The 8,230-nt window shown below is 32.2% G+C and overlaps 1 pseudogene across 1 annotated transcript; it reads right to left on the bottom strand.

Moving 5' to 3' along the window:
* Positions 1-388: 388 nt before the first annotated feature.
* On the bottom strand, positions 389-5,097 carry LOC114286407 (uncharacterized; annotated as a pseudogene). The gene is made up of 4 exons (XR_014344687.1): positions 4,840-5,097; positions 3,140-3,195; positions 2,849-3,044; positions 389-1,131 (listed from the first exon to the last, which is right to left on the bottom strand). The product of XR_014344687.1 is annotated as an uncharacterized LOC114286407 (transcript).
* Positions 5,098-8,230: the final 3,133 nt, after the last annotated feature.

Raw genomic sequence — 8,230 nt, 5'->3', positions numbered from 1 at the left:
AAATAGAATTTCTCCTGATATTTTGATGTGGCATTAATGGTATCCATAAATTACTCTGAAATATATATGGCCAAAGTACTGATATCAATTACAAGCCCTAAGCTTCAGGATTAAGTTCTGTTATACTGTGTTTGATTGAGGGATTTGAGCTGGGATTTGGAAAGTGAAATGGAAAAGATAAGTAAAATGTGAAAAAAATATACTTACATTTTACATAGTTTCACACACCTTTCCCCTTTTCCTTTCCAAATTCCTCCCTAAATCTTCCAACCAAACACAGCATTAGGGTTTATTTTACTTATTAAATAATGTTTGTACAGAGATACGTATGTGTATCGATTAAGTGCTAAAACAAGAAACTATTTGAAAAAAGTTTATTAGAAAGTGATGAAATAAAGGCATTCATGGAATTGCAAATAACCATGGCCAAGTTTGGGTGTTACTATGTAAAGTGTACAGATAAATTTCTCTCAGCCGATAAGCTAATAACAAACACCTTAAAAAGAACTTCTAAAGAAGTTAGATTTCCACCATATCATACCATGTTGGATCAGTGAGCTCCATGGCCGCTAATTCAATCATATGACTCGGTGATATACACATCTTTTTCCATACGAAATTTATTTAGAACAGAACATTTACACGAGTTCTTCATTGATGTCTCTATTCTACAACATTTTTTTTTTTCCCTTCTAAGCTCCAGTTGTGTTAGTAATTCACTAAAAAAGGAATACATATATTTGCTAGATCAGGATTCATAGTTGAGTCATGATTTCTCTATTGAACAGAAGGATATCTGGATATATAATATTCCCTTACTCGAGAGGCGCCATCTCTAGCTTGAATCCCTTGAAGATCTCCAATGATTCTAGCCAACCATATCTCCAAGTTCCTCTGGATTTCTTTGAAGTTGTTTTTAATTGAGTCCAAGCACCGCTGTGTAGTCAGTTTGGTGTGACCTTCAAGCTCATCCCCAAAATCGCTCTTTCCCGTCTCAGTTTTCAATGCCATCAGCTTTTGTCCAGTTTCAGATGCATGCTGCTGGAGACGAAATGCTTCAAGCAAAAACTCTGTTTGCCTTTGTGCTCGAAACTCCGAGCTCAGTGTGGGTTCACGTGGATCACTTGTTTGCTATATCAAGCAAGACAAACATTGTCACTAACATTCGTCATTATAAATCAATATTACTAAAATAGACAGGTCACAATGCCCACGACAATGAGACAGAAACTAAAGGACCACGAATTATGACAACTGGATGATTGTACGAGTGAAACAGAGGAACCTTAGTTGCACGAAGCGGGGGCGGAGGCGGGAGCGGGAGCAGGAGCGGGAGAGCATGAGCCGATAGAAGTTTCTTCGGTTGGGAGCGCCTCAAGGAGCGCTTAGATATATATATATATATGTATATTATGCATATATAAATAAAATTAATTCAAAAATTTTGCAGTGGCTTTATTTAAATATATTAGTTTTGATGACTTACATTGCTACACAAAAATATAATAGAATCCCATAAGAAAATTCATCACTAATACAAAATATCATTAATTCTTAATCATCTAATCAAATAAAAAGACTTGACAATGTATAACTTTATTTGTTATATGTAAAATTAAAAACATATATATATTATTTATTTATTTATTTATTTTTAAGTTTTATTTGTTTACTTTAACATCAAATTTTGTTTACAAATTATTTTTTGTTACAAAAAAAATAATTTATTTTATGTATGTTTAAGTTGAGAAAATAAGAATATTCAAAAAAATAGAAAAAAAAGAAAAAGAGGAAAGGAAAAAAAAAAGGTTTTTTTTTGTTAATATATATATATATAATAAGGAATTAGGGACATCAAACGAATAGAACAGAGGAGAGAGAAAGAGAGAGACGATTGCTCAAAAAGAAGAGAGAGAGACCATCGCGCAGAGTCGATGAGTTCAACACAAGCGAGAGACAAAGTCGAAAGCGAGAGAGAGACGATTGCGCAGACTCATGGAGAGAGATGAACAGAAGAAGAAGAAAAATAAAGAACGAAGAAGAATAACAAATTAGGGCTTCAACAGGTTCTTCTTCACTCTTTCTCTTCTATTTTTCTCTCTCTGTCTCTCTCTCTCTCTATATATATATATATATATTCAATTAGTTAGGGTTTTTATCTCTTTGTATTCGAGTTAGGGTTTTTTTCTGCGTATTCAGCGAGTTAGGGTGTATCTCTCTGTTTTGCTTTTCTTTTCCACCAACGATCCCATCTTGGACCGGATCGCGTTTCTCTCTCTGCAGAAACGCGATTCTTACACGTTTCTTTCTAAGAAATGCGGAATCGCGCTTCTTACGAATATTCATCACTTGGTTGCACGAATCCTGCAACTACAGTTCAAACTTCAATTGATATATCCATCCCTAACCTCAATCCCAGAATTTTCACCCTGGTCTTCCATCAACCGACCATGAATTATGTCTACTAGATAAACAGCCAAGGGTTGTGCAAATTAGACAACTTACATTTTCAAATATTTGATCCTAACACATTTTGTGGATTAATGTAGTTTCTGGGATCATTGAAGAATTGCTAACATCTAACTTCTATTTCAAATAAATTTTCTACTAGAGAAGTTATTTAGTGCTCATGGAGCAAGGTTCTTTCTTAAAATTATGGGTGTTAACCGGACTACTTTGACAGCCTGTCACATCACATATTATAGTTACTGTCGCATTTGACAAAAAAGTTTTATGTTGTGATATGGTGAAGTAAAATGATAAGGTTCCTAAACTACTTGAGGATAAAATACATTATATAAAAGCATAAAGCTGCAAAAAAAGAGGCTGTTAACTTGTTATGCATTACCACCCTTTTGCATAGATCATCAATCTTCCGTGAAAGAGCTTGATATCTCTTTGCTTTTTTTCTCACCGGTTATGGTGGTACCTTTGATTGATCACCTTTACCAATTCTTTCCAAATTCATCAGTTCATGCTCAAGTAACTCTAGTTTAGAGGAGACACCTGTTGACTCACCATCCACCTTCCATGGGGACTCCCTTCTGAAACAACAAACATTTGTTGCTGTTTAATTAGTTACAGTATGTCAACATTATATGATTTTGTAAAGATTTTTAAGAAGACTGTTAGAATTTACCTCGATACAAAATGCTTCATATGGCACAATGATTCAACAGATACATACTGTACATCCTGCAAAACACACACACACACACACGCCAAAAAAAAAAAAAAAAAAGAACATCGGCAATCAACATACATGGGAAACCCACTAAAGTGCTCTTTAGCAATCTGGATGTCCCATTGAAAGTGCCAAAATTAAACAATCCACCAAGTTGGTAATCTAAAATGAAGAAAAGGGTCAGGGAAAAGGTTAACGGTGCCTAGCAAGCAAATTTGAATGTAAAACGTAAATCATCATTACCATTCAAGTCATCACTCTTTACTTGATGAAACAGTATTATTTTATTTTTTTTAAACAATTATGTCAGAGAAACTATAGAATGATTTCAAATAGATGGAAATTGAGTTCAGAGGCCAACAGGTTCACATGCTTCACACCAACTCATCCTCTTCCAAAAGGAATTTGGCAACTATGGAACATAGATATGTCTTCAGCAAGTGCAAAAGACACCATGTTTTATACCTCAAAAAAAAAAAAAAAGAAGAGGACAGAAACAAAAGACAAACTGAAAAAAAAAAGAAAAAAGGAAAGGGGTCATTCGCACACAGGTAGATGAGTCCATGAAAGACATAGACATCACAAATTAACTCGATAGTGATTTTGTGACATCACTTTACTGGAGTTTAGATGATTAGCTATCAAGTAAATTGATTTTCTGTACCAAAATTGAGGAATCCAATGTTGGTTGCTCTCACCAACATGCAATTCGGGTTTCAGTGGTGATGGAAGTGGAAGATGGTAGACCATTATCTTCCAACTTTTTCCTACGTAGTTTGTCATTACAAGAACTTAATTTAAATAGAAAAATGGTGGGCTTCTATAATACCAATTACAGTTGGATGAAAGAGATGCACGAAGAAGATCCAGTCAAATGCTGAAGTGCAATGGTAAATAACAAGAAACACTGAATTGAAGAGTTGTTTATAAATTCAAACAGAGCTAGAAAACAAATCCTGAGTTGGCACCAAAAAGATCAATTTATCACCAAGTTATCGATAAGTGAACGAGGACAAAATGGCTAACAAGAGAAAAGACAAAGGATCGGACAAATTGCAAGCTACTGTACCCACTCCATTACAAAGATAATTAATAGGGGACTTGGGTATATAATATTAACAAACAATTCAATTTGTACTTTGCCGCCAATTAACCCTCCTTCATTGATTTTCAAAAATTATGATCCTAAGCAATGGGCATTCAAACTTTCCATAAAAGAGACATTCTTGCAACATGTCAATAGCATATCAACAAGAAATTGATCTGCTAAAAAGATGAATAAATGAACTTACGTCTTAAAGAAGAGAGAATTATTATCAAGTGAGTCGTATCAATCGTCAACTATTCATATCATTCTACTATAAAAAAAAAAAAAAAAACAAACACATTGCTCTGGCTCGAGAATCAGTCACCCATTTGATTGTTTCTCAGGAAACAAATGCAAGAATTTGATAGCATTCAAACTCGGAAATTCAAAAGCCATATGATATTATAAGATATAACCCATTTTTTCTTCCCTTTCTTTCTGTTTTCTTTTCTTGGCAACCAAACAGATCAAATTTATCCATCAATGTGCAACTTCCACCAATAATTCAGGCAATCAAAAGGGAAAAAAAAGAAAAAGAAGAAAGAGAAGAGTGTGAAGATCATCAAACCTGCAAGAGTTTCGAAGCAGAATTCAAAAACTCAGAACTAAACCCATTGCCCTGTCCATACAGATCACCCATTTCATCTCTCTCTCCAAAAAACACTTCTCCAAAACCTCAACCTCCCCAAACCTCGCCGACTCCGAACAACACTCTCCTCCACCGCCACAATCGGAAAATTCCTCAAACTCCGACCTCGCCGCCATGAAATTCAACATCTCATGATTCCTCTCCTCATTAACTCTCCTGAGTTCTTCAACATTTTGCCTCATCTCAGCCTCGGACTTCTCGAGCTCCTCCACCGTCGCACGGAGGCGCGTGATTTCCTCCTCGCCGGAATCAATCTGACGGAGGAGCACTTCTCCTTCTCCTGCCAGCAGTGGCGGTGGCTGGCGAAGATCTCCACCACCCGGGCGTTGGCCTTGGAGTCCTCTCTCCGCCGTGAGTGGACCTGACTCAGATGGTGCTCCGATTCGAGAAGCTTGAGACGGAGGCCTCTGTTTTGAGATTGGAGAGTTGAGAGCAAGGAGCAAGGATCCTCTAGAGTTTTTTTTTTCCTAAAGTTTCCTAGAGTGGTGCATTGTGTGGTTGAGATTTAATGACAAGTCACATCAATTTTCCAGCATTAAATCTCAACCACACAATGCACCACTTTAGGAAACTTTAGGAAAAAAACACTCTAGAGGATCCTTGGTGGAGAGCAAGGATGTTGATGATTTTGGAGTAAGGCTGAGAAATCCGACGGAGGTCTATGTTCCAGGCCTTTTCCCTAATTAAGGGCTAGTTTGGCATGTAATAAATAAGCTAAAAAGTCAAAAAGTCACTATCTTATTTAAGTTACATCATCTTATTTAAATCACATCACCTTTCTAACACATCACATCAAACCCAACCCAAACCCACCAATAAGTCAAAAAGTGCACTTTTTTAGGACATCCCAAACCAACCCTTAAGCTAAAATACCAAACTACTTCTCAAACTAGTTAGGCCAAGTTTGGCATATGATAAATAATCCATCTTTTTATCTTTTTTTCATCACATTCTTTCTCTATTTTTCTGCACATCTTTTCATAAAAAGACAAAAAGTACACTTATTTAGGTCATCCCAAACAAGCTGAAGCGTGGTTAGAAATCACGTTTTTACTGTTTTTATAATTTAACCGTAGAAAATTTGTAAAATTATAAAAGTATGGTTACAAATAACATTTTTAAAGAAATTTGATTTATAAATAAAGCGTTGTTTTTAACCACGCTTTTAAATTATTTTTTTTTCTTTCAGAAAGCGTGGTTTCTAATCACGCTTTTTTAATTAAGCTACGTTGTAAAGAAAGCGTGAATTAGAAACCACGCTTTCAATAATAGACTAGACAACATTACGCACTCACAAACTCTCTCTCTCTCTCTCTCTCTCTCTGACACACACACATCACTCACATACACACTCACACTCACACTTACATCAAACATATATAATTTTTAATATATATAAATTTTATTTTATAAAATTGAAACCAAGATTAAATATATATATATTAATAATTTGTAATAGCAAATAATAATTAACTATATAAAATGATTACTTATTTATTTTAATTCTTAAATTTTCTTTTATTTTTATTTTCAGGCTTAAGATTTAGGGTTTAATTCTTAATTTTTTTTTTTATTTTCCGTTTGGTAACCATTCCGTTTTCAGTTTTCAATTTATATTTACAAAAATTTTAAAAATTGTCATAAAACTCGTTTGATAATTTTTTTTTGGTTTATAAATGGTTGTTTCAGTTTATAAATTTGAGGAAAAAACATAAACTCAAAAAATGAGTTTACGTTTTTAGTTTTCAATTTTTTTTTTCAAATAATTTTTTTTTTCAATTAAGTTTTTTTTCAATTATTTTTTTAATTAATTTTTTTTTCATTTTTTTCAAATTATTTTTATCAATTATTTTTTTTTTCAATTTTTTTTCCAATCAAATTTCCCTAAAAGATAATTGAAAAAAAATAATTGGAAAAAAATAATTGAAAAAATATATATTTGAAAAAAAAATTAATTGAAAAAAAATGAAAAAATAATCGAAAAAAAAATTATTTGAAAATAAATTATTTGAAAAAAAAATTGAAAACTGAAAACGTAATCTCATTTTTTGAGTTTACATTTTTTCTTCAAATTTATAAACTGAGCCAACTATTTATAAACAAAAAAAAATTATCAAACAAGTTTTTATGACAATTTTTAAAATTTTTGTAAATATAAACTGAAAACTAAAAACGGAATGGTTACCAGACAGGAAATAAAAAAATTTAAGAATTAAACCCTAAATCTTAAACTTTAAAATAAAAATAATTTTTTTTAAGAATTAAAATAAATAAGTAATCATTTTATATAGTTGATTATTATTTCCTATTATAAATTATTATTGTATATATTTAATATTGATTTCAATTTTATAAAATAAAATTTATATATGTTTGATGTGAGTGTGAGTGTGTGCGTGTGTGTGAGTGATGTGTGTGTGTGTGTGTGAGAGAGAGAGAGAGAGAGAGAGTGAGTGTTTGTGAGTGCATGATGTTGTTTGGGCTATTATTGAAAGCGTGATTTTTAATCATGTTTTCTTTACAACACAGCTTAATTAAGAAAACGTGGTTAAAAATCACGCTTTTTGAAAGAAAAAAAAATTATTTAAAAGCGTGGTTAGAAACAACGCTTTATTTATAAATCAAATTTTCTTAAAAGTATGGTTTGTAATCACGTTTTCTTAATTAAAAGCGTGGTTTGTAATCACGCTTTTATGATTTTATAAATTTTTTGCGATTGGGTTACAAAAACGGTGAAAGCGTGGTTTCTAACCACGTTTAAAAAAAGATTACAGTAGACCAAAAAAAAAAAAAAACCCAACAACAACAACAACAAAATACTCAAAAAACTAAAATCTAAACACCACCTAAAAAAAGAAAAGAAAAGAAAAATTGGTTGCCATTGTTCCAAAATGGCATATCACTATTGTGACACCATTGTTATAATTTGACATTTTGCCACTCTAACATGCCAAATTATAACTTTGGCAATGCCAAAATAGTTATCACCTTTGGAAATGCTAAACACCTATTTATTTGGTTTAGATTTTGTAATTTGTTTTTTGAAAAATTAAAAGAAAATAATCATGAAAAAAATAATTATTATTTTCATATGGCTCTCTTTTTGGGCTGGAATACTTTTTAAAAATTCAAAAATATAATTTTTTTGACTTATTTTTGTCAAATTTGTTTCTAATTATTCAAAAAAAAAAATTGAAAACTTAACTAAACTCGATAATTTATCAGACAAAATTCATTTTACCTTCTCATAATTTGAGCTTAATCCATATGATGGCACGTGACTATCAACATAGCATTTTCCATTCAAAAT

This window comes from Camellia sinensis, chromosome 11 (genome assembly GCF_055761805.1).
Source record: "Camellia sinensis isolate YWXY chromosome 11, ASM5576180v1, whole genome shotgun sequence".
Classification (NCBI taxonomy): domain Eukaryota; kingdom Viridiplantae; phylum Streptophyta; class Magnoliopsida; order Ericales; family Theaceae; genus Camellia; species Camellia sinensis.
This window is presented reverse-complemented; position numbering and strand designations above follow the sequence as displayed.